Source organism: Hyla sarda, chromosome 1 (assembly GCF_029499605.1).
Source record: "Hyla sarda isolate aHylSar1 chromosome 1, aHylSar1.hap1, whole genome shotgun sequence".
Taxonomy (NCBI): Eukaryota; Metazoa; Chordata; class Amphibia; order Anura; family Hylidae; genus Hyla; species Hyla sarda.
In genome coordinates, this window is record NC_079189.1 from 557,170,973 (window position 1) to 557,198,924 (window position 27,952).

General features: G+C 46.4%; 1 long non-coding RNA gene across 1 annotated transcript; it reads right to left on the minus strand.

The window, feature by feature from the left end:
- Nucleotides 1–517: 517 nt before the first annotated feature.
- On the minus strand, nt 518–27,952 carry LOC130311566 (uncharacterized). Its single transcript, XR_008859900.1, has 3 exons — nt 27,881–27,952; nt 2,994–3,023; nt 518–572 (listed from the first exon to the last, which is right to left on the minus strand). It is a non-coding gene; the product is annotated as an uncharacterized LOC130311566 (long non-coding RNA).

Consider the following 27,952-nt stretch of genomic DNA (forward strand, 5'->3'; position numbering starts at 1 on the left):
GTTTTGATCAAAAAGTGCGCTGAGAGCCTTTAAAAAAATATAAAAAGGGGGAGTGATGGCCATCGCTTCCAGCAGGGGGTGGTGGCGCGCCATACCTGGGGAGAGCCGGGTGCCATACAGGAGCTGATGGGGGTCCCAGCAGTCCGGGTTAGGCTTTTCAGTAATGTTTAGGAATAGACTTCTCCTTTAGGGTCTATTCACATGTACAGTATTCTGCGCAGGATGTGCAGGATTTGAAGATGTGTTCAGTCATTCAGTTTAAATTGAAATCTGCAGCAGAAAATCCTATATTAAGTCATAATATTAAGTCAATATAAAAAAGGCTACTAGCCCAAGGATTGGCAGCAAACAAAGTTTTATTTCTTTAAAACAATCTATGGTACATTTTTATTTTTTTCACTGTTCATTGACCTTCTCCAAAAGAACAACAATTAATACCTGCCAAATTAAATGAAAACTTCCAGGAATTGTCATTGCAGGGAAACAGTTGTTGTTAGATCAGCAATGGATTCTTGTGGCTTGTTGTCCACAGTAGCAGATTATTTATTACTCAAAACTAGAGATGGGATGGTCTAAAAAAAAAAAAAAAAAAAAAAAATTAGAGATAATATTCTCTCCACATCACAGATAATGTTCTCCCCATCACAGATAATGTTCTCTCACTCATCACTGATAATGTTCTCCTCCATTAGAGATAATAGTCTCTCCCCCATCACTGATAATGTTCTCCTCATCACAGATATTGTTATTCCCCATCTCTCCCCACCACAGATAATGTTCACACATAATGTTTTCCCCATGGTAGATAATGTTCTTCCACATTATAGATAATGTTCTCTCTCCCATTACAGATAATGTGGTCCACTATCACAGATAATGTTCTTTCCTATCACAGATAATGTTTTCCACATAACAGATAATATTCTCTCCCCCATCACTGATAATGTTCTCCTCCATCACAAATAATGTTATTCCCCATCACAGCCAATGTTCTCCCCATCACAGATAATGTTCACACATAATGTTCTCCCCTATCACAGATAATGTTCTCCTCCATCACAGATAATGTTCTCTCCCCATCACAGATAATGTTCTCCTCTATCATAGATAATGTTCTCCTCCATCACAGATAATGTTTTCTACCCTATCACAGATAGTTTTCTCACCCCAATCACAGATAATGTTCTCCCCATCACAGATAATGTTCTCTCCCTCATCACTGATAATGTTCTCCCCCATTAGAGATAATCTTCTCTCCCCCATCACAGATAATGTTCTCCTCCATCACAGATAATATTATTCCTCATCACAGCCAATGTTCTCCCCATCACAGATAATGTTCACACATAATGTTCTCCCCTATGACAGATAATGTTTTCCCCCATGGCAGATAATGTTCTTCCACATTACAGATCATGTTCTCTCCTCCATCACAGATAATGTTCTCCCCCATCACAGATAATGTTCTCTCTCCCATCACTGATAATGTTCTCTCCCCTATCACAGATAATTTTCTCTCCCTTATCACTGATACTCTTCTCTCCTCTATCACAGATAATGTTCTCTTGCCCTGCACAGATAATGTTCTCCTCCATCACAGATAATGTTCTCCTCCATCACAGATAATGTTCTCCCCCATAACAGACAATGTTCTCTACATCACAGATAATGTTCTCCTCCTTCAGAGATAATGTTCTCCTCTATCACAGATAATGTTCTCCTCCTTCACAGATAATGTTCTCCTCTATCACAGATAATGTTCTTCTCCATCACAGATAATGTTATCTCCCCATCACAGATAATGTTCTCCTCTATCTCAGATAATGTTCTCCTCCATCACAGATAATGTTCTCTCTTCCCATTACAGATAATGTTCTATCCCACATCACAGTTAATGTTCTCTCCCCATCACAGATAATGTTCTCCTCCATCTCAGATAATGTTCTCCTCCATCACAGATAATGTTCTCTCTTCCCATCACAGATAATGTTCTCTCCCCCATCACAGATAATGTTCTCCCCTCCATCACAGAAAATGTTCTCCCCCATTACAGACAATGTTCTCCCCATCACAAATAATGTTCTCCCCATCACAGATAATGTTCTACTCCATCACACATAATGTTCTCCACATCACAGATAATCTGTCCCTCAACACAGATAATGTTCTCTCCCCATCACAGATAATGTTCTCTCCCCCATCACAGACAATGTTCTCTCCCCCATCACAGGTAATGTTCTCTCCCCCATTACAGGTAAAGTTCTCTCCCCATCACAGATAGTGTACATAGAGAATATTTGCTGGCTGACTAATTCATAGTTTTTTTTCCCTCCTTTCAGTAAAATGAAATGAGACCAACATCCAGCACTGAAATGATTTTTAGTTTGTAAAACTACTCCACTCCAAAATTTTTTCTTCTTCTCCATGTTGTACTCAATATACAAACTGACAAGTCTGCTTTAAAAGTGGATGGCTTCCAAAAAACTGCATATTTCAAAGAATGTATTAGTCCAGGGCCAAAATGTGGAAATGCTACATTGGTAACAGTACCCCCCAACCTTAAATATGCCATTTATGATTCTAGGTACATGAACCTGGGAGCATCTGCTATCTTCTGGTGCTAGAACCACCCAGAGGTACACCGTTTTCTTTGAAGGCAATGCAGTTTGGTGTGATCCCACCAAAAGAATGAACATGTTATGTTTATTTGTCAGAGTCAGGAATCCTGAATTTCTGCGGTGGAACATCCACCGCTGAAATTCTGCAGTAAAAACATTGCAACAGAATCCCATTAAAATCAATAGGAGGCTGCAGCCTGTTCAGTATTTTTAGCCCAAACACAGTAAAGCATTAAATATATTTTTTTCATTTTGTCGGTTCTGTAACAAATCCCTGACTAGCATACCATGTGTGAACTCAGCCTGACAACGAAAAAATGAGAGGCCTTTGCACGTAGTATGGGTGAATTGCAGATGTCCAAATATTTGACTTACCCCGTGAGAGGAGCGGCAGTTCCTGAGTCACTGAAAGAAATAAATCATTTTTATGAAACATTCCTATAAAACTAGATTAACCTTTCATAAATATTGGTGATTCTGTGATTCCGAGGTAAGATAAGAATATCAGCTTGTGAGTGATATAGATCTCAACACCATATGTCACCATATGAAAACTTCGGATACAGAGAAAATGAGCAACTTCTACATCATTAACAATTTTGTTGTAATGGAAGTAGGAATTTCCCATATTAGTCAGTGACTGTAGAACGCCCTCTCCCACATAATGATTCAGAGTGCCAAAAATCCCAGATCATGATCTGATGGCGGTCACACCAGTAAAACAGCTGCGTACAGTCCATACATCGGGCTTTTCCAGACACCAGAACATTTAGGGGGAAAACAATAAAACCATAATGTTTTTATTCTCATTTATAGAGTAAGATGAAGGCGTATTTTGTGGGACAAGTTGTACTTTTTATTGGCACCCTTTATATTACCATAATATGTATTACAAAAAAAAAAAAATGTGTTGAATTTCCAAAAAACAAACAAACAAAAACAAAGAACAATTTCCCAAACACCACTGCGGTGGCCCAGTATGGGAGGTGTTACCCCGTACCCATGCTGCCCTATCAGGCAGACTCCCGACAGTGTCCCCCTGGGCCCCTTGCATCTGTCCCCCATGTAAATATGTTTCTAATGTATTATACCATGTAATGTGTTCAGAAAGCGTTGTCACTTTAAGACTGTTCACCATGTGACTTGACATGTGATTGTTACCCAGGAGGTACCAGTGACCAGGTGATCCCAGGGGTGACCTATGGGCTCCCTGCTAGTCTCCCCCATATAAGCCCTAGGTGGAGTTAGCTCTCTCTCTTTCTTTACAAGTCTTTGCTGAGGTCAAGTCGAGTCCTAGAGAGTGTCCAGAGTCATAGGAGGCCTCGAATCCAGTCTGCAGCTACAAGTAACCACAGTCTCAGTATTGTCAGTCATCAGTCAAGTCAGTCAGAGTCACCATTTATGAAGCCAATGTGGCCTGCATTAAATTGACCATATCTACAAGTCCCAGCAAGCCCTTAAGGTCTCTGAGTCACTGGTCACCTCCTTGGGCCCTGGCTGAACTGTATAGACTTTACCATCTGTCTACCCCCAGTAAAGATACCGTTATCCGTAACTTGGCATCAGAGTCATTATTGTCCCCGTGCCTAGCCCCGGACCTAGTAGTATACCTTCGGGTGGTTTTGAGGATAAACCACGCCCTGGTGTCACAAATACAAGGGGTTAATGCCATCTACCCCTAGGATAATTCCATCTACCCGTTGCATCACACCCTCTACCACACCACAAATCCATGTATTGTTATATACCAGTTCTTCACTGTCTAAGTATTAGTGATAACAGTTAGTGATGAGCGGCATAGGCCATATTCGAATTTGCAATATTTTGCAATTATATGGGTGAATATTCATCCTATATTCGCGAAAATCGCATATTTGCAATATTTGCGCCCTTTTTTTCCATGCGAAAAGTCATCATAAAATTTGCATGCACATTCGCATGCGCAATATCGGCGTGATCTACTTCCACAACTACTCTATGCAAAGTTTCCTGTTAGTGAGCAAGTATGGTGGGCAGCAAATTTACTAAGAAGGAAAAACTCTTGATCAGTGTAAGTATTTTCACATTACAAGTGTATTTTATTACACTTCACATGCATGTTAGATCAATCTCTTTATATGCCGATAGTGTTAACCCCTTAAGGACGTAGCTCATTTTCACCTTAAGGAAGCAGACCTTTTTTGTAAATCTGGTCACTGTCACTTTAAGCATTAATAACTCTCTGATGCTTTTACTTTTCATTCTGATTTCGAGATTTTTTTCTCATGACATATTCTACTTTATGTTAGTGGTAAAATTTCGTCGATACTTGCATCATTTCTTGGTGAAAAATTCCAAAATTTTATGAAAAATTTGAACATTTAGCATTTTTTTTTTTTACTTTGCTTATAAGGAAAATGGACATCCCAAATAAATGTATATATTGATTCACATACACAATATGTCTACTTTATGACTGCATCATAAAGTTGACATGTTTTTACTTTTGGAAGACATCAGAGGGCTTCAAAGTTCAGCCGCAATTTTCCAATTTTTCACAAAATTTTCTAAATCTGAATTTTTCAGGGACCAGTTCAGTTTTGAAGGGGATTTGGGGGGCCTTCATATTAGAAATACCCCACAAATGACCCCATTATAAAATCTGCACCCCTGCACCCAAGTATTCAAAATGACATTCAGTAAGTGTGTTAACCCTTTAAGTGTTTCACAGGTATAGCAGCAAAGTGAAGGAGAAAATTCAAAATCTTCATTTTTACACACGCATGTTTTTGTAGATCCGGTTTTAGAATTTTTACAAGGGGTAAAAGGAGAGAAATTGCCCTAAAATGTGTAACATAATTTCTCTCAAGTAAAGAAATACCTCATATGTGTATGTCAAGCGCTCTGTGGATGCACTAGAGGGCTCAGAAGTAGTGTTGCTCGCGAATATTCGCAATTCGAATATTATTCGCGAATATCGCATATTCGCGAATTCGCGAATTTCGCGAATATAGCGCTATATATTCGTAATTACGAATATTCGTTTTTTTTTTTTTTTTTTTTTTTTTTTTTTCTTCACAGTACACATCACAGTGATCACCCCTCTCTGCTTCCAGCTTGTGTGGTGTAAAGAAGGCTGTAATACTACTGTGTGAGACTGCCATGCAAAAATTCGCATATGCGAAAATTAGCATATGCTAATTTTCGCATATACGAATTTTCGCAAATGTAAATTTTGTATATGCTAATTTTCACATGATAATTTTCGCATACGCGAATGTTCGCATATGCGAAAATAAAACGGAAATATAACGAATATGCGAATATTCGCGAATATATGACGAATATTCGTCCATATATTCGCGAATATTCGCGAATTCGAATATGGCCTATGCCGCTCAACACTACTCAGAAGGGAAGGAGCGACAATGGGATTTTGGAGAGTGAGTTTTTCTGAAATGGTTTTTGGGGGGCATATCACATTTAGGAAGCCCTTATGGTGCCAGAACAGCAAGAAAACCCCCACATGGCACACTATTTTGGAAACTATACCCTCAGGGAATGTAACAAGGGGTACAGTGAGCCTTAACACCCCACAGGTGTTTGACGACTTTTAGTTAAAGTTGGATGTGTAAATGAATTTTTTTTTTTCACTAAAATGCAGTTTTTTTTCCCAAATGTTACATTTTTACAAGGGGTAATAGGAGAAAATGCCCCACAACATTTGTAACTCCATTTCTTCTGAGTATGGAAATACCCCATGTGTGGACGTCAAGTGCTCTGCTGGTGCACTACAATGCTCAGAAGAGAAGGAGTGCCATTGAGCTTTTGGAGAGAGAATTTGGTTGGAATAGAAGTCGGGGGCCTTGTGCATTTACAAAGCCCACCGTGGTGCCAGAACAGTGGACCCAACCCACATGTGACCTCATTTTGGAAACTACACCCCTCACAGAATTTAATAAGGGGGGCAGTGAGCATTTACACCCCACTGGTGTTTGACAGATCTTTGGAACAGTGGGCTGTGCAAATGAAAAATTAAATTTTTCATTTTCACGAACCACTGTTCCAAAAATCTGTCAGACACCTGTGGGGCGTAAATGCTCACTGCATCCCTTATTATATTCAGTGAGGGGTGTAGTTTCCAAAATAGGGTCACATGTGGGGGGGGGGTCCATTGTTCTGGCATCATGGGGGCTTTGTAAACGCACGTGGCCTTCAATTCCGGACAATTTTTCTCTTCAAAAACCAATGGTGCTCCTTCTCTTCTGAGCAGGGGCGTTACTACGTTAAAACTTTCGGGGCACCTGCCTAGAATGTGAACCGCTGGTGCCCCGAATGTATGAACTCCCTGCTGTGTCTGTGCTGGCAAACAGTAGCCGCGCAATCAGGCTGCTGTTTGCCAGTGGCAGCGCGCCGGTGGGACACCTGCTTTATTGATTACAGTACCGTAGGGCAGGCCCTTTAACAGACCGGGGGCTGCTGGTAACAGACGTGCATGCCACAGTGCGCAGGCACGTCTGTTATCAGGGACAGAAGCAGTGGTGGATGAGCCTGAAAATTCCCCCCAAGCCCCTCCCCCCCCCCCCCCGCACTATAGTGGAGTGGGACAGCTCCCGCTCCACCAATCCCTCACCCTTCTCGCACGCCGTTCCATTTTTGCAAAGTGAGCGCCGCGGGGATACCATCCACTTCAGGCGCGATGACGTCTCATCATCATGTCGGCTCCTGGAGATCACGTTCCCGCAGCTCACACTCTGCAAGAATGGAACAGCGTGTGATAAGGGTGACGCTGCGGAGGGGAAAGCTGCAGAGCCAGACAGAGCTGGAGTGCTATATGGTACAGGGGAATTATTAAAAGGGGGGGGGGGGGCAAATTATAAGGCAGGGGCACATAACAGGGGGTCACTATATGTGGCAGGCACATGACCCCTAACATATAATACCCCCTGTCATCTGCCCCTCACATATAATGGCCCTTTGTCATGTGCCACATCATATATAAGGGCCCTTTTATGTGTATCTGCCCCCATGCAACCGCCCCTGGGGGCAAATGTCGGGGGCCCTTATATATGATGTGGCACATGACAAAGGGCCATTATATATGAGGGACAGATGACAGGGGGGTATTATATGTTAGGGGTTATGTGCCTGCCACATATAATGACCCCCTGTTATGTGCCCCTGACTTATAATGTGCCCTTTTATGTGTAAGTCAGGGGCAGTTGTCAGGGAGCCATTATATGTGAGGGGCACATGACAAGGGCCATTTTAAGTGAGGGACAAATGTCAAGGGGGCATTATATGTGGGGGGCACATGACAGGGTGGCTCCCGTGTCATGTGCCCCCTACATATAATGCCCCCTTGACATTTGCCCCTCACTTATAATGCCCCCTGTCATGTACCCCTCACATATAATACCGCCCTGTCATCTGCCCCTCACATATAATGGCCCCTTGTCATGTGCCCCTCACATATAATGTCCCCCTGACATTTGCTCTTCACCTATAATGCCCCCTGGCATTTTCCCCTCACATATAAGGCCTCCTGACATGTGCCACTCATATATGTACTGCCCCCTGTCATGTGCCCCTCACATATAATGCCCCCTGTCCTGTGCCCTTCACATAAAATGCCCCATGTCCTGTGCCCCTCACATATAATGCGCCCTGAGGAACAGGACAGGGGGCATTATATGTGAGGGGCACAGCACAGGTGGCATTATATGTTAGGGGCACAGGACAGAGGGCATTATTATTATGTGTGTGTGGGGGGGGGGGGGCAGAGTGTTTACCCCAGAAATTCTTTATATATACACTATACCTCTGGAATGCTAGTTTGGTTTTTATGGGCCACAATACATTACGGTATTGTATTTAGAGGATGCACGGCAAGGTTATATTCAGAGAGTGCAATATGTGGTAGTATTATATTCAGAAAGTGCAGTATGTAGCAGTATTATATTCATAGAGCGCAGTAGGTGGTTGAATATAATACTACCACATACTGCACTCTCTGACTATAATACTGAGAGTGCAGTATGTGGTAGTTTTATATTCAGAGGGCACAGTGTGTGGTAGTAATATATTCAGAGGGTACGGTGTGTGGCGGTTTTATATTCAGAGGGTACAGTATGTAGTAGTAATATATTCAGAGGGTACGGTGAGTGGCGGTTTTATATTCAGAGGGTACAGTGTGTTCTAGTATTTTCAGAGTGTGTACAGTGTGCCAGAATTATATTCAGAGGGTATGTGCCAGTATTATATTCAAAGGATACAGTGATTGGCAGTATTATAATAATTATTGTTTTCATATAAAGGATCAGAATGCGCTGACAGTGAGGAGCCATCTGGGCGTCAAGTTCTGCAGAGAGAACATTTAGCTGGACTTGGTGGTATGTACATCTGAATTACATAAGGGAAAACTATAGAGAAGATGTCACCTGTAGTCACTGATATCATTGTGCATGCTGCCTGACTGTCCCATGAGAGCAATAGTTCTGCAGTTATGAAACAACTCCCAGCATAACCTTACCACATACTTAAGGTCATACTGGGAGCTGTAGTTTTAAATGGTAAAAATTGGTATATTTGATTATTATAGTTGAAGTAATTTTCCTCAGTGCTCTACAGCACAAGCATCCATCACTTCACTCCAAGTAGGGAACCTGTTAAAAACTTGAACCCCCTGCTACTGCTGCTGTCACCTGAACCCCACCTCAGCTTAGAACATAGAGTGGTCTCACCTAATAATCCGTGCTATGGCTATAACGCTCCTCATTTGCACTTGTGTTCCCTGTCCTGAAGTAACATCAGCTGCGAGCCAATAAGACTAACCCCCACCTCAAACACCAATGCAAGGAACAACATTTTTTTATAGTCATGTGACATTAAGTGGCCCGCCCCTTGGCCCCTCCTTTTTGTGGCTCCACCCTCAGCCACGCCTATGGCCCGTGCCCCGGATCTTTTGGAGACCTAGCAACGCCCCTGCTTCTGAGCATTGTAGTTCGCCCGCAGAGCACTTTACATCCACATATGGGGTATGTTCTTACTCAGAAGAAATGGGGTTACAAATTTTGGGGGTGGCTTTTTTCCTAATTTCCCTTGTGAAAATGAAAAATTTAGGGTAACACCAGCATTTTAATAAAAAAAAAACACCTGTGGGGTGTTAAGGCTCATTATACACCTTGTTACGTTCTGTGAGGGTGTAGTTTCCAAAATGGGGTCACATGTGGGTATTTATTGTTTTGCGTTTATGTCAGAACCACTGTAAAATCAGCCACCCCTGTGCAAATCACCAATTTAGGTCTCAAATGTACATAGTGCACTCTCACTCCTGAGCCTTTTTGTGCGTCCGCAGAGTATTTTACGTCCACATATGGGGTATTTCCATACTCAGGAGAAATTGTGTTACAAATTTTGGGGGTCTTTTTTCCCTTTTACCTCTTGTAAAAATAAAAAGTATGGGGCAACACCAGCATGTTAGTGTAATTGTTTTTTTTTTTTCAATAACCGGCTCATGTAGACCCCAACTTTTCCTTTTCATAAGGGGTAAAAGGAGAAAAAGCCCCCTAAAATTTGTAAATCAATTTCTCCCGAGTACGGAAATACCCCATATGTGACCATAAACTGTTTCCTTGAAATACCACAGGGCTCGGAAGTGAGAGATGCCATGCGCATTTGAGGACTAAAATAGGAATTGCATAGGGGTGGACATAGGGGTATTGTTACGCCCAGCGCTCCGGGTTTCTGCTCCTCCCCAGAGCGCTCGCGGCATTCTCCTCTCTGCAGCGCCCCGGTCAGACCCGCCGACCGGGAGCGCTGCACTGACACTGCCGGCGGGGATGCGATTCGCATAGCGGAACGCGCCCGCTCGCGGATCGCATCCCAATCTGCTCACCTGTCCTGGTCCCCGGCTGTCATTTCCTGGTGCGTGCGGCTCCGCTCTCTAGGGGGCGCACGCGCCAGCTCTCTGAGATTTAAAGGGCCAGTGCACCACTAATTGGTGCCTGGCCCAATCAGTGTAATTAACTCCCACCTGCTCCACGCCTTTATAACCTCACTTCCCCTTCCCTGCATTGCAGGATCTTGTTGCCTTGTGCCAGTGAAAGCGTTTTGTGTATGTCCCAAGCCTGTGTTCCAGACCTTCTGCTGTTGCCCCTGACTACGACCCTTGCTGCCTGCCCTGACCTTCTGCTACGTCCGACCTTGCTCTTGCCTTGTCCTTCTGTACCGCGCCTGTCTCAGCAGTCAGAGAGGTTGAGCCGTTACCGGTGGATACGACCTGGTTGCTACCGCCGCAGCGAGACCATCCCGCTTTGCGGCGGGCTCTGGTGAATACCAGTAGCAACTTAGAACCGGTCCACCGGTACGGTCCATGCCAATCCCTCTCTGACACAGAGGATCCACCTCCAGCCTGCCGAATCATAACAGTAGATCCGGCCATGGATCCCGCTGAGGTGCCGCTGCCAAGTCTTGCTGACCTATCCACGGTGGTCGCCCAGCAATCCCAACAGATCGCCCAACAAGGACAGCAGCTGTCGCAGTTGACCGCCATGCTACAGCAACTTCTGCCACAGCTACAGCAACCATCTCCTCCGCCAGCTCCTGCACCTCCTCCGCAGCGAGTGCCCGCTCCTAGCCTCCGCTTGTCCTTGCCGGACAAATTTGATGGGGACTTTAAACTCTGCCGTGGTTTCCTGTCTCAATGTTCCCTACATTTGGAGATGTTGTCGGACCAATTTTCTACAGAACGGTCTAAGGTGGCTTTCGTAGTTAGTCTTCTGTCTGGAAAGGCCTTGTCTTGGGCCACACCGCTCTGGGACCGCAATGATCCTGCCACAGCCACTGTCCAGTCCTTCTTCGCTGAAGTCCGTAGTGTCTTCGAGGAGCCAGCCCGGGCCTCCTCTGCTGAGACTGCTTTGCTGAACCTAGTCCAAGGAACTTCTTCCGTAGGTGAATACGCCATCCAGTTTCGTACCCTCGCCTCAGAGCTAGCCTGGAACAATGAGGCCTTCTGCGCGACCTTCAAGAAAGGCTTATCCAGCAACATCAAAGCTGTACTGGCCGCACGAGAAATTCTAGCTATCCCGTCTGAACTTATCCTTTTGGCCACCCACATCGACAAGCGTTTTTCTGAAAGACACCAGGAGCTCCGCCAGGAAAAGGACCTTGATCTCTGGGCACCTCTCTCCCAGTATCCTTTGCAATCTACGCCTGTGCCTCCCGCCGAGGAGGCTATGCAAGTGGATCGGTCTCGCCTGACCCATGAAGAGAGGTCTTGTCGCAGAGATAAAAACTTATGCCTGTACTGCGCTAGTACCTAACATTTCCTAGTGGACTGCCCTATTCGTCCTCCGTGTCTGGGAAATGCACGCACGCACCCTGTTCACATGGGAGTGGCGTCCCTTGGTGTGAATTCTGCTTCTCCACGTCTCACTGTACTGTGCGGATTTCTCCTTCTGCCAACTCCTCCTTCTCAGCTGTGGCCTTCTTGGACTCTGGTTCTGCAGGAAATTTTATTTTGGCCTCTTTTGTTAATAGGTTCAGCATCCCAGTAACCCGTCTCGTCAAGCCGCTCTACATTTCTTCTGTCAACGGAGAAAAATTGGACTGCACTGTGCGTTACTGCACAGAACCCCTGCTTATGAGCATTGGACTGCATCACGAAAAAATTGAAATTTTTGTTCTGCCCAACTGCACCTCTGAAGTCCTCCTCGGTCTGCCATGGCTCCAACGTCATTCTCCCACCCTTGACTGGACCACCGGGGAGATCAAAAATTGGGGTCCCTCTTGTCACAAACGATGCCTCACATCTGCTCCCACTTGTCTAACTCCTGAGGTTCCACCCATACCGGCCCCTCCCAAGGCTTACCAGGATATTTTCGGCAAAAAGCAAGCTGAGATTTTGCCTCCTCATAGCCCCCTTCCTGGTAACACTCTGCTCCGTGGCAAGCTTCACCCTCTGCCCCCCCCCTCCCCATTCCCACTTCTTCTGGATTGCCTGCCGTTGATGAAGTTACCCAGGACTTCTCTTTCTTCCGGAAGGAAACTCAAGAGTCGCTCCCAATGGTCTTGTCTCGTATGAAGGGGAAAGCAGACAAAAAGAGGGGGAGACCTAAGGGGGGGGGGGTACTGTTACGCCGAGCACTCCGGGTCCCTGCTCCTCCCCGGAGCACTCGCAGCGTTCTCCTCTCTGCAGCGCCCTGGTCAGACCCGCTGACCGGGAGCGCTGCACTGACACTGCCGACGGGGATGCGATTCGCATAGCGGGACGCGCCCGCTCGCGGATCGCATCCCAATCTGCTCACCTGTCCCGGTCCCCGGCTGTCACGTCCTGGCGCGCACGGCACCGCTCTCTAGGGCGCGCGCGCGCCAGCTCTCTAAGATTTGAAGGGCCAGTGCACCACTAATTGGTGCCTGGCCCAATCAGTGTAATTAACTCCCACCTGCTCCACGCCTTTATAACCTCACTTCCCCTTCCCTGCATTGCCGGATCTTGTTGCCTTGTGTCAGTGAAAGCGTTTTGTGTATGTCCCAAGCCTGTGTTCCAGACCTTCTGCTGTTGCCTCTGACTACGACCCTTGCTGCCTGCCCTGACCTTCTGCTACGTCCGACCTTGCTCTTACCTTGTCCTTCTGTACTGCGCCTGTCTCAGCACTCAGAGAGGTTGAGCCGTTACCGGTGGATATGACATGGTTGCTACCGCCGCAGCAAGACCATCCCGCTTTGCGGCGGGCTCTGGTGAATACCAGTAGCAACTTAGAACCGGTCCACCGGTACGGTCCACGCCAATCCCTCTCTGACACAGAGGATCCACCTCCAGCCTGCCGAATCATAACAGGTATTCTACGCTAGTGATTCCCAAACAGAGTGCCTCCAGCTGTTGCTAAACTCAGGGTACAGTTTGTGGTAGTATTGCTATTTCCTTGAAGGGGTTGTGCGCTGCCCTGCCTTTCGGAGCTCCGCACGCAGCAGCCGGAAGTTCATTACTCCAATCGCTGTGTGTAGGCTTCCGTGTTCGCGGCCGCCGGGCGTGACGTCACGCCCGGCCCCCTCGTGACGTCAAGCCCGACCCCTCTACCAAAGTCTATGGGAAGGGGTCTACCAAAGTCTATGGATGACAGCGGTCCCCTTGTCTGTGACCACCCCACCTGCCGCACTGAATGTCCGCTCAGACAGTACACTGGAGGGGGGGGATGGACAGTAACTCTAGCACATACTGAGCGAGCTGGTTCCCTGGCAGGTGTCCAGCCTGGCAACCCAGTACTCCATGGGGTCGTCGGTGCTCATGCTGTCGGAAGCACCAACGGACACCATGTAGTCTACCACCATGTGGGCCTGCCGCTGGTGGTGACTGCTGCTGCTACTGGGTTGCGCAGGCTGGTAGAACAGACTCATCTCACCCATAAGGTCACCTGCTCGGCTGATGCTGCTGGGTCCAGCTACCTGCTGGGTGTGATGGGCGGAGAGAACTGGAGGCTGGGGAGTTGCCTGCTCCAACTGGCTGATGAGACAGGACTGCAGTTCATGCATCTGATCCTGCTTCCGGCTGGCTGGGATGAACTGCTCCAGTTTCCCCTTGCAGCGGGTGGCCAACCAATACTCATCCCTCTCCTTAATGTTAATCATCCGGGGGTCCCTCCTGAGGCATTGCAGCATGTGGGCAGCCATGGGGAAGAGGACAGCCCACTATGACTCTTCATGACTGCCCAGGACCATAACCCCTTGGTCCTCCTCCTGCTGCTGTCGCTGCTGCTCCCGGTGAGAGCTGCCCCACCCCCGGACTAACAGTGCCCCCAACACTGGCTTTCCATACTGACCAGGCCCAGACTCCTGGATGTCAACAGAGTCTTCCTCATCCTTGTCCTGAGCCTGGTCTTGGTGGAGCAGTGTTGCCTCCTCTTGCTCCACCAAGGCACTCTTCCCAGCCTCGAGCAGGCGATCTAGTGCCCTGTTCAGCAGGAACACTATGGGGAGCACATCATTGAGGCTGACATGTTCCCTGCTGACCATATTGGTCGCCTTCTTGAATGGGGCCAAAATGTGGCAGACCTGCTGTATCTGCCCCCACTTTGCATTAGTGATGTAGGGGAGTTGGTGTGATATCCTAGGAGTGCCTTGTTCAAGCAAGTACTCCCTCACCACCTGTCGCTGATCCCACAACCTCTCCAGCATGTGGAGGGTGGAGTTCCACCGCATCACGTTGTCCACAATCAGCCTGTGAAGGTGCAGGCTGTTGTTCCACTGCAGTTTGGACAGGAACACGGCGGCTTTTGGGGAGCATCCGTACCCTTTGCACCATATCACTCAACCTTGGATATGTGTGCAGGAACTTCTGTACCACAAGGTTGAGGACATGTGCCAGGCAGGGCACGTGGGTGAGACCGCCAGCATGGAGGGCGGCGAGTAGGTTTCTGCCATTGTCACAGACAACCATACCTGCTTCTAGCCTGCGGGGTGTCAGCCACTTCTGGACCTGAGCCTGTAGTGCGGCCAGAACATCAAGTCCAGTGTGTCTCCATTCTGCTATACACACAAGCTGGAGCACAGCCTGCCAGCGCACGTACCCCACACTTGCGTAGCTACGGGGATGGACCCAGGTAATGAGGACCCAACTTGTAACTGGGAATTTTAAAGTGTATATACTTAGAGGAGAGCCACACACCTTGTCACCAGGAGAAAAAGATGGAGGAGGTTTTCTTCTTTTGTCCGCTTGAGACTTCATTTGGGAGGAAGCGGATAGCAACAAGCGTCGAGTCTCCTGCCAGATGGACACAAAATTTCTGATTAGGGTATCTACAGCCGGCACTCCAGAGGAATCTGGTAGAGGAAGAGGTGGACGAGGATGAAGACTGTAGATGACAAAAAAGGGAGAAGTCTTTGTGGACTCAGAGTCTCTATGATTGTAAGAAAATTCAGCCCTAGGCAGAAGATCAACCCAATTATCCTTCTGGGCAGAAATAAAATGTCGCAGGTAGCCTTCCAGGACCTGATTAACTCTCTCCACTTGCCCATTGGATTGAGGGTGGTAAGTGGAAGAAAAGTCCAGATTAATTTTTTTCAAGAGAACAAAAGGCACCCCACACGATCTGAGACAATGTGGGAAGGAAGACCATGAAGATGAAAAATTTGTAGGAGACAATGTTTGGCCAACTGAGCAGCTGAAGGAAGTACGGGCAAAGGGATAAAATGTGCCATCTTGGAAAACCGATAAACAACCACCCAGATGACGGTATTGTTACCGTAAGAGGAAGATCAGTGATTAAATCCATTGCTATATGAGTCCAATCGGCATCCGGAATAGGCAAGGGCTGTAAGAGCCCAACAGGTCTCAACTGGGGAGTCTTGTCACAATCACAAGTGGTACAAGAACTGACAAAATCTGTGACATCTTGTTTGAGATGCGGCCACCAATAGTGTTGAGAGGTTGACTGAAAAGATTTCTTGATCCCAGAGTGACCTGCCAACGAGGAGTGTCCCCAACAGAAGACACAACGTCTGAGACGAGGAGGTTGGAATGTCTTTCCAGGTGGGACTTGAAGAGAAGCTGGAGCCACAGTAATAAGGCACTCAGGAGGAATGATATGACGAGGAGTGATATTCTGTACAACAATATCAGAGGAACGAGAAAGAGGATTTTTTTCTGCAGGACGAAAATGAATGATGAAGTTGAATCGGGAGAAGAAGAGCGACCATCTTGCTTGACGGGGATTCAGGGATTGTGCAAATTTGTGATCAGTAAAAATGCTGATAGGATGTGTAGAGCCCTCTAAAGGATTACACCATTCTTCCAAGGCAAGTTAATGGCGAGGAGTTCCCGGTCACCAATAGAATAGTTTCTCTCCGCAGCAGAAATGGTCTTGGAAAAATAACCGCAAGTAATGTTTTTTTTCCTTTAGAGGACTTTTGGGTAAGAATTGTGCCAGTTCCTACACATGATGCACCTATCTCCAAACAGAATGGTTTTCCAGGATCATGTCGTGAGAAAAGAGGTGCAGTAGCGAAGGCAGACTTAAACTGAGAAAAAGCCTCTTCAGCCTCGGGAGACCAATTTTTGCTGTTATTATTATTTTTGGTAAGGGCTACAATTGGGGCAACTAGGGAAGAAAAATGAGGAAGGAACTGAGGGTAGAAGTTGGCAAACCCCAAAAAACATTGAATAGCCCAAAGACCAGAAGGACGTGGCCAATCCAAAACAACAGAAAGCTTAGCAGGATCCATCCGAACACCTAGATGGGAGACTATGTAACCCAAAAAAGGAAGGCTCGTTCTCTCAGAGACATTTCCTCAGCTTGGCAAATAGACGATTCTTCCATAGACGCTGCAGGACTTGGAAGATAAGACCAGTATATCGTCCAGATAGATCACCATGCAGGTATACAATAAATCACAGAAGATGTCATTAACAAATTCTTGGAAGACCACTGGGGCATTACAGAGAACAAATTGCATCACTGGGTACTCAAAATTATTATTATTATTAAGTCCCCGATAGTCAATACAAGGACGAAGAGAACCATCCTTTTTTTCAACAAAGAAGAAGGATTTCCGGATAAAACCCTTTTGTAGGTTTTCTTGAATATATTTTTTCCATAGCTTGTGTCTCTGGAACAGACAATGGATAATTTCTTCCCCGAGGAGGTGTAGTACCTGGTTGAAGATCAATGGGACAATTGTAAGGGATATGTGGTGGAAGAGTCTCTAGCTTGTTTTTCACAGAATACATCAGCATAGTCACGATAAGGGGAAATTATGCTCGACTTAATGAGTGGTGAAGAAATTGGCTTAGGAAGAAAGGGCTCCAGACAGTGACCTTGACAATAAATTCCCCAATGAGAAACTTCTCCAGAATTCCAATCAAATTGAGGAAAATGACGCTGAAGCTAGGGAAGTCCTAGAAGAAGTTCAGAAGTACAGTGTGGTGGGCTTGGCCTGCATGGAGAGCTGAGTGGTCTCACGCGTCTGTGCTACCACTGACCCAGCTCTTATAACCCTGTTAGCATCATCGTGTCTGGGTCCTGACTCACCTGGGGGCTCTGATGGAGTAGCGGAGACACTACTGAGTCCTCTGGTGCTGCTTTCAGGTGCCGGAGGTGAAGGGAAGCCCAGCGCGGTGCTGGAGTTGTGAGGCGCCGAGGGAGGAAGGAGGACTGCCAGAGCAGTTGGCTGGGAAATGTTGCCAGGCTACAGACACTGGAGGTGATAGCAGCGGCAGGCGGGGATCTACTGGAAGGGCGGACATAAAGTAAAATTGCAGTCTCCTGTGTGGGGAAGACTGCGAGAGCTGTCTGCCATTGTAAAGGCCTTCGTGGGTGGGGCTTCTGGAGGCCCTGGGAACTCCCGCACCCGGAAAGTGCTGGAGTGGGGCTGAAGTCTTCTGTGACTACGAAGGAGTGGTTTGCGCATACATTAACCCTTGGGCTCCCTGTGGACTCTACTGCAGTGCTGGACATTATCAGTACAGAGGGTGAAGTGAGGTCTCCACCACTACATTGAATTTCCACTGAGCTACCTGTGCCCTGGTCTCTAGCCTCCCACTGTAGAGTTCAGCTCCCCCCCCCCCCCCCCCGCTCCTCTGTGAGTACTCGGGTGCTGCTGTTAGATTGTGGCTATGAAGGAAGCTGTGACATCCTTGCTCCAGGCTCCTCATTAACCCCCTCCTCATCAACCTAGACGTGACTCCTGTGCGCCTACCCCATTGACCTCTAAGTTCTCGACGCAGGCCGCTAAAGCTCTCAGCCAATTTGCCCGGCCCGTCGAGGCTACGGTTGGATTGTCTCTTGTTTCTTCCCCCCCCTATGTTCCTCGGCTCTTCTGGGTCTGAGAGGTGTGATTCTCGTCTTCATTCCTCTTATCCGGCGGATTCCATGGATCAGAAATTTACTCAGTTGTTGGCTGCACTATGTGATACTTCATCATGAGACTCAAAACCTCTGTGAACGTGCTGGAGAGGTGGAACGCCGGGTCTCCACTATCGAAAATACTCTACAACCTATTACAACGCAGTTGTCCTCCATGTAATGGTAAATTAAGACTGTGCTGGATAGGGCTGATGATCTTGAATATAGGCTCCGGCGCAATAATATCCATCTGGTGGGCCTCCCTAAAAAAGCGGAAGGTTCGGATCCTGTGGCTTTCCTGAAGAAATGGCTGAAAGAAATATTGCCACCTGACACCTTCTCACCTTACTTTACAGTGGAGAGGGCTCATTGGGCTCCGGCCTTGCTGCCCACCCCCTGGGGGCCCCTCCTAGACCATTATTTGGCAAGCTTCTCCATTATTGGGACAGATAGACGCTATCCTCGGAGCTGTCCAAATCAAAGGCGAAGTGCGCTTCAATGACAGTCTTCTATCTCGATTTTTCTGTGGAGTTACGTAAACAAAAAACGTAAACGTAAACAGTTCACTGAAGTTCGACTGTGTACCAAGGGATACCGCTATGCCATGCTGTTTCCAGCTTGCCTTAGGGTGGTGGATGGGACTAATACCAGATTCTTCACTTTCCTGTCAGAGGCCCTGCAGTGGGTGGATGCGGTTCCTGAGGCTCCGGATGTGGCTCCTCCGGACTGAGTTCCTGATTGCCTGCTGCTGTTGGACTCTTATATGCTTTAATGTTTAGCTAGTTAGTGTTAGGGGCTAGGCTTGCCTCCCCCTAGGTCCTGATTCTAGATCTCTGCTCTGGACTTTAACTTCTTGCTCACTTTAGGTGTTCCCAAGGAGTTGGCCCGAGTTAATGAGTTAGTTGGGATTGGGTTAGGGGGAGGGTGTGGGATTGTTTGGGTCACTAGGACTCTTGCTACCTCCGTGATTTTAGTGTTTCAGGGTCCAGGTCTACACAAGTATAATTTTAGACAGGGTTTGTTGGAGATGCATTCGTTCTGTACTGCATTTGTTTTTGTGTTTGTTCAACTGTTTGTTTAGTCCTGTGCTTTGTCTGTGGTATGCTTGCTGTTCATTCCTGGAGTTTCCCAGGAAGTGGTTTGGCCCAGGTTTGATGGTCTATGCACTCTGTTGTTTAAGTACGGTTGGTGGGCGCTTCGACTTGATGTGCATTCTGCCGATTGTCTTTCCAAATATCAGGAATGGGATCCCTTAGAATATTGAGTTGGAATGTTAGGGGTCTCAATTCTAAGTTTAAACATGCTCTGTGTCTGGACTTTGTCAAGAAACAGTCCCCTCACCTGATTTGTTTGCAGGAAACCCATTTAACCGGTCAGAAAATTCTTGCCTTTAAGTGGGCATAGATAGCGAGGGGTAACTATTGCACTTATTCTTCATCTGCAAGGGGTGTCTCTATTTTGGTAACTAAATCCCTTCCCTTGGTCATTGACCAAGTGGTTTGTGATCATTTTGGAAGATGTGTGGTTATCCAGTGCTCCCTGCATACATTTAGTTTTCTATTGGTGTCTGTGTATGTCCCCCCTCCATTCCATGTTGAGGTCTTGGACTGTATTACATCTAAATTGTTAACATTTCGCTCTCTGCCTGTTCTCCTTATAGGTGACTTCAATGCGGTCCCAGATCCAAGTGTCGATCGCACTGGCGCAGCAGATTCTGGCTCTCCTGGTCTTAGGAACTGGAGTACAGCACTGTCCCTTACTGAGGTTTGACACTGGAAGCACCCGTCTGACCCTCTGTTCTTTTATTACTCGGCAGTACATAAATCATTCTCCAGAAAAGATTTGGCATTTGCTTCATCTGATCTGCTACCTCTGGTAAGCGACACCTTGTACACCACTAGGGGGATCTCTGACCACTCAGCACTTATAATTACACTAGGCCTAGGCCCTCACCCCTCCTCCAAGGTCTGGCGGCTGCATCCCGGCTGGCTGCAGGAGGACGTGGTGACAGCTTCCCTGCTTGAAGCTCATAATTGTTTCTGGGAACATAATAGGTCTCACCCTGATAAATTGGGATTCTTATAAAACTCATGTTCGGGGAGCATTTAGGGCAGGGGTGGCTGGCCAGAGGTGGAAGTATTCAGCTAGAGAGAGGGCATTTCAGGTTGAGGGGCATTGGAAGCGAAGGTGGTAAGGGCCATGACCCTGGAGGTCGAACGTAAATGGTTGATTGCCCAGAGAACTCTCACAATCCTACAGAAGGAGAGGGCTCAGAAAAGAATGGTGGATGGAGAGGCAGCGTTATTTGAATATGGGGATAAGAATGGTAGGCTGTTGGCGTATCTGGCTAGAGAGAGTAGGCCTGTGGCTGCCATCCCCTGTATTAGAGGGGCCAATGGGGCACTTGAGACTGATCATGTAGCTGTTAATTATGTGTTTAGGGATTTCTATAGTGACCTTTATACCTCTAATTTATCAACTGTTCCTGCCGGCTTGGTATCTTTCTTGAGGAGTTTGCCCCTTACCCCCTTGACTGCGGCTCAAGCGTCTGCTTTAGATGCCCCCTTTTCAGATGAGGTAGTCTCTGTAGCTATTGCTTCCTTACAGCTGGGAAAGACCCCGGATGATATGATTGGGGACAGGTACAGGATGAATGAGGAGGGGCTGATCCCTATTTTACAAAATCTTTTTAATGTAGTTTTGGAAACTGGGACACTCACTGACTCCATGAGGGAGGCCCTGATTGTGGTTCTCCCCAAACCATGCAAAGATCCGACATTGCCGGATTCCCATAGGCCTATTTTCCTCCTTAACGTAGATATGAAACTGCTGGCGAAAGTGTTGGCTAATCAGTTACGTCAAGTTATAGCCGCTGTCATCCATCCTAACCAGATGGGCTTTATGCCGGGGAGGGCTACTGTGATTAATGTCCAACGATTACACCTAACATAGCTGCAGCGGACGGGGAGGCCTCTGTGGGGTATGTGGTTAGTTTAGACATCTATAAGGCCTTTGATTCAGTGGAATGGCTGTATTTGAGCGGTGTGTTGGGAGTCCTTGGGTTTGGCCTTCGATTCTGGGGCATGGGTGTGTTTGTTGCATGACAGTCCTAGGGCCGAATGCAAATTAATTTAGAGGTCTCTAAGTCCTTTCGGTTGGGTAGGGGAACAAGGCAGGGCTGTCCTCTGTCTCCCTTTTTATTTTCTCTGGCGGTGGAGCCTCTGGCTGCAGCCATCCGAGCATCTACTAGCATTCATAGGGTCCGTAGGGGTTCCTTGGAGGAAAAGATGTCCATGTATGCGGATGACTTACTGGTTTATTTGTCGGATGTTCGGGGTTCCCTGGGGGCTCTATTCTCCCTCTTAACAGACTTTAGTTCCTTATTTGGCCTCAGGGTTAATTAGGGGAAATCTTCCTTGATGGCTCTATCTATGATGATGGAACCTGTACTGTCTCTTCCCCATGGGCTAGAACCTGTAACTCACTTCAGATATTTGGGAGTGGAGGTTTCTCATTGTGTGAAGGAATTTGTGCACTTGAATTTGGCACCGGTGCTGCTGTCTGTGACTGATAAATTGCAGGCCTGGTCTTCCTTAACCCTTTCCCTGGCTGACAGGATTAATATTTTTTAAATGATTTATTTACCTAAGTTCCTGTATCTCTTTCATCTTTCTCTGGTGATTCCCCCTAAAAAAAAATTAAGAAGCTGAGTGGAGTTCTGAGGTCCTTCTATTGGCAAGACAAGCCTCTGCGCTTGTGTCAGGTACTGCTACAGGCGTCTAAACAGCGAGGAGGTCTGGCTGCCCCTAATATGCACAATTACTGCCTAGCATCTCAGTTGGTGTATGCTGCCTGGTGGATCGACTTGGACATGGCGAATGTTTCTACTACTTTACCGGGAACTCTCATGGGTTCGTATGAAACATTGAAAAATTTCCTCTATAGATACACGCGTTCATCCATATTGTTTATCCCTATTAGAACAGTGGCTGAGGTGTGGTCGGGGGTTTCCGGGCACTTCCCACAGCCGGCAATGTCCCCTAGGGCACCTCTGTGGGGGAATCCTCATTTTGAGCACCTACAGGGGTTGGAGGCTGGCTGTTTCTGAACCGATCATGGAGTCAGGTTCGCCATGCATTTGTGTGGGGAGTTTTTCTCCTTCCCCTCATTTCAGGATGTGTAACCGCTTCAATCTCCCTCAGAGTGCCCAGTTTGGGTACTTCCAGTTGAGACATGTGGTAATGGCGCAATTTGGCTCTCTTGATGTGACCCTGGCCTTTTCTGATGTGGAGCTGCTTATGGGTACCGCCGACCTCATTGAGCCACTGACACTGGCTAGGGCTGGGCGGTATGAGCAAAAACATGTATCACGGTATTTTTTTAAGTGATGGCGGTTTCACGGTATTTAACGGTATTCTCCCCCACGTGACCTGGGCGCCGCTTCTCTCCCAACACCCCCCCTCACAATTAATTATCAGCTGCGCTGTCCCCCCCTCTGTCCCCACATCATGTCACCCGCGTGCTCATCCTCCTATGAGTTGTGGGCCGCAGGCACTAGAAATCTGTACTACAAATAACGTTTCCCAGGCTGCAAAAATAGACAAAATAAACTTTAAATAACCTGCCTACATTCCCCCGTTTCTCTGCTACCGTCTTCACTGTCCTGCACTGTGGTCCTCTTGCAGTTTCCTTGGGACGAGAAAGTCACAGAGCCAGGCTATCGTCGGCAGGGGCGGGACATCGCTGCGGCCGGTGATAGGCTGAGCGCGCTGTCATCTATGCTCCTTACATGACAGTGGGCTCAGCCTATCAGCGGCCGAGGCGGGACATCGCTGCGGCCGGTGATAGGCTAACGGCTCTGTGACGTTCCCATCCCCAGGACCGCAGCAGAGGGACCATGAGGAGGGACCACGTCGGAAGGTAAGTTAAAGTTTGTTTATTTTTGCAGCGTTATTTGTAGTACGGATTTCTAGCGCCAGCGGCCTGCAAATCATATGAGGATGAGCAGAGGAACGCACGCGGGTGACATGATGTGGGAACAGATTATCTGCGCTGATAATTCAGGGGGGGTAAGTAGAATAGCGCTCGTGGGTCAAATATAATTAGTTCCCCGATGTGGGGACAGCACGCTGCGGCGGATAATTCACTCATTCTAGGGGGGAGGGGCCCAACCGGTATTGCGGGATGGGCAAAATTCATATCGTGAGGGGAAAAAAAATCGGTATTCGGTATGAACCGGTATACCGCCCAGTCCTATGCTTTGCTACAATCGGTGGGACCTGATCCGTTTGAGTTAGCTTATGTAAGGTCCCTGAATTGACGGAAGATCAATGGAGGGAAGTTACTAGGACTTATTATCCTACGGTGGTTAGTGCGATGTAAGACTCCTCCTCCGTTTATACTACACTCTGGTTAAGTTGTTTCGTATTGAGGTGTCCTTTTCAGATTCATGTTTCCGATGCAGTGCAGATGTGGGCTCTCTTCTGCATGCAATGTGGAGTTGTCCTTGTGTGGAACCCTTTTGGAGAAAGGGGATGCAGTTCATGGCAAATCACTTAGACTTCCCTTATGTGTTCTCTCCTGTTGTTTGTCTATTAGGTGTTCTTTTTTATTTTTTTTAATAGTTTTTTTTATTAAGGTTTTCAAATATACAACAATAAAACATAGGATTGACATATTATTTAACATGTGCGATTATTACACACTTCCTCATCACATCAGTATATGCTCCAGCTTGCTGCAATCCATTAACAAAACAACAGGAATAAACCATGGGTTCAGGCAATCTCAATATCTCATTCTAAAGGTGGATCTTAAACTTGTCGGTCATAACTCTGATGGTAACTAATAGGACATTCGTAAGTGTGCATTACCAACAATTTAACCGTTCAAAAATATTTGCTACGCAGTATTTTCTATAAGAGATGCAAGGATTGCAGTGAATGGGTTATACAGTAGAACATTCTGGCATATAGAACATATCACTGAATTTAAATATCTCTGCAAAGTGGTGAGTGTATCCACGCATTCCACCGATCATTGAAGGCTTGAGTTCTTCCAGCCCCTTGAGCTATAATTTTTTCAAAGGAGTATGTCATTTGAACTTTATTAATCAAATTCTCTAGTGTGGGAATAGTCGCCGTTTTCCAATTGCTCACTATAGCTATTTTTGCCAAGATACAAATAATACAGTAAAGGTCTCAAGTGTCCCTAGGAATCTTGTCTATTTGTAAAAATAATTGAACCCCATAAGGAGTCCAAGGTGTATGCCTCCCCAGTAGACCTCGAACTAATTGTTTACATATCTGCCAGTATGGTTGTAGTAATGGACAAGACCATAATATATGCAAGAGTGTTCCTCTAGATCTTCACCCTCTCCAACAATCACCCGTCACTCCAGGGTACATTTTGCTTAACCTATCCGGCGAATAATACCATCTCAAGATAGTCTTAAAAGCTGATTCAATATGGGTGGAGCATTGAAATGCCCAATGTATATTTTTGAAAGCTTTTTGCCACTCTTCCACCCCACAATCAATACCCAGTTCTCTCTCCCAGAGTCTAAGAGGATATGACTTTAAGAATACATCAGCTTGCAACAGTCTATAATAGTATGGTTTTAGGCCTTTTAGAGGGGATGCCATCATTTGCAATGCCGTACCATCCAGAGTGGTTTGTGCATGGTTTAAACTCTGCAAGAAGTGCCTTACTTGTAAATATTTAAAAAAAATCTTGTTGATCTATATGGTACGTCTGTTTTAGCTGACTAAACTGCCTGAGCGTGGAGAAATCGTACAGGTGGCCCACTAGCGTGATCCCTTTAATAACCCAGGGGGTCAAATCTATATTTGATATACAACTCTGTACCAGGGAAATAGGCATATCATTTCTATTAAGTTTACGTGTGGTAGGGGAACGGGAAATATATTTGTTCCAGGCTGTCAAAGAAGCCTGCACTAACGGGTTTGTTGATGTTGGAACTGGTAAGTTCCAATATGGCAAAAGCAGGACATCTTGAATTTTAAAAGGGGCTATTCCCTGACTCTCAATTTCTACCCACGGAAGGTCAGTTGAGTTCCGCCACCAATGCCGCAGCGCCAAAACCAGAGCAGCTACATAATAATGTCTTAAATCAGGAGAACCCAAACCTCCCGACAGTTTGGTAAGTATATGTGCTGCCAACCTCGTTTTTTTACCAGCCCAGACATAAGAAGAAAGGATGCTTTGTGCACGGGAGAAAAAAGTAGGAGGAAGAGATATTGGAAGAGTGCGAAAGGCATAAAGAAATTTAGGAAGGATGAACATTTTAAAGGCAGCCACCCTACCTACCCAGGATGCTTCCATTTGGCCGAGTTTAACTGTGTCGTCTTTAATTGTCTTTAAGAGGGGGATATAATTTTCCGAGTATAAAGCCTTATGTGGATAAGCTAGTCGTATGCCTAGGTAGCTAATTGAGGTGCTATGCCAGTCAAATGTATATAAGTTCTTTAATGATTGTTGTACAGAAGGGTGTAAATTAATGGGAAGGGCCTGGGTCTTGGTGCCATTGAGGAGATAATACGAAATGGTGCCAAATTTAGACATGATGTCCATAGCCGCTGGGACAGAAACCACAGGAACAGTGAGAGATAAGATTATGTCGTCCGCATACATCGAGATGACATGTTCTTTACGTCCTATTAACACCCCTGTGACCCTAGGACTCAGTCGTATGGCCTGCGTCAGCGGCTCCATGGACAGGATGTATATAAGCGGGGACAATGGGCATCCCTGTCAGGATCCATTTGTTATAGGGAAGGCCTTAGATAAAGAGCCGTTAGCCAACACTTTGGCCGTTGGGCAAGAATACAGAGATTCCAGCGCCAACAGTATCGGCCCCGCAAACCCCATATGCGAGAGGGCCGAGAAGGCATATGACCACCGTAGGCGGTCAAACGCCTTCTCAGCATCAAGCGCCAACACCACAGCTGGAGACCCCTCCCGCTCCAAATGAGCAAAGATGTTCAGCATCCGCCTGGTGTTGTCTGATGCTTGACATCCTGCCACAAAACCGGACTGGTCTGATGAGACCAGGGATGGCAATATCACAGAGATTCTAGAAGCTAGCGCCTTATAGGGAAATTGGGTGAAAGTTTTGTGGTCGATCTGGGGTTTTTCCCCGGCTTAGGAAGGGCTGTGATTGTGGCCTGCAGGTTCTCCTCAGGCAACTTCCCTAGTTTCATAGCTGAATTACAAAAATTTGTTAAATGTGGGGTTAAAAGGTTTTGAAATTTCTCATAGTAGGAGCTGATAAATCCATCTGGTCCTGGGGCTTTTTCTGAGGGTAGGGATTTTATTGTTTTAGTAATTTCCTCTTGTGAAATCTGAGTTTAATGTAGCTAGTTGGGCATGAGTTAACTTTGGAAGACACAAAGAGGAAAAGAATTCCGTCGTAATAGACAAATTATCTGGAGGTGAGGGGGCGGAATCTTTTAAATTATATAAGGCGGAATAAAAAGAGAGGAAACCGGAAGCTATATCATTAGGAGTATATAATTTAGTTTGAGTGATAGGGTGTATCAGATGAGGTATTCGGGCCTTAGCGTGTCTTTTCTTTAATCTACGCGCCAATATTTTTCCAGCCTTATCATTTTGTGAGTAGTAAGTTGCTTTTAATTTTCTATAGGACTTTTCATAATTATGTAATAAGAGAGCTTGCAAGTCTCCCCGAAGGGAAGCTATTTCAGAAGCTAGGCTGTCGTTGTATTATTCTTATTGTTTTGTTCTGCTACCCTAAGGCGTTCTGACACCTCATTGATTTGTTTATCTCTTTGTTTCTTTAATATAGAGCCGTACTTCATGCAGTGACCCCTTATAACTGCCTTATGACAGGTCCAGATCACAATAGGGTTGGAAACGGAGTTGCTCTTGTGCACAAAATAGTCCTCTATGTCCCTCTGTAGGTATGCCGCATATTTTGGATGCAACCATAAAAACGGATTACTTCTCCATGTGTATGACTGTGGCGAAGAGATGGAGTCAGTGAGTTGGAGGGTTGTCGCTGCGTGATCGGACCACTTAATTTGCTCTATTGTGGTCATCAGAGTGGTGGGGAGGAGAGACCTATCTATTAGGAACATGTCTATTCGTGAGTATGAGTTGTGGACTGTGGATAAAAAAGTGTAATCTTTCTCTGTATTGTGCTGTGCACGCCATATATCATACAACTCTTCTTCATGGAGAAGAGAAGCCAGAGTGGTAGAGGGGAAGTGAGTGGTGGAGGTAGTGTCTAGGGTTAATTCAGAGATGGTATTGAAATCGCCACAGAGGATTAACGATCCCCAAGGCGATTTACGTACTTTTTTCAGCAGCCACTTAAGAAATCTCAACTGGCCTGAGTTGGGAGCATATAAAGCTACTATAGTCAGCGGTGCGGCATTAATAACACAACGCAAAATGATATACCTGCCTTGCGTGTATGAGACCTCCTCTTTCAGGGTGAAAGCCACTGTGTTTTTGATTGCAACAGAGACCCCT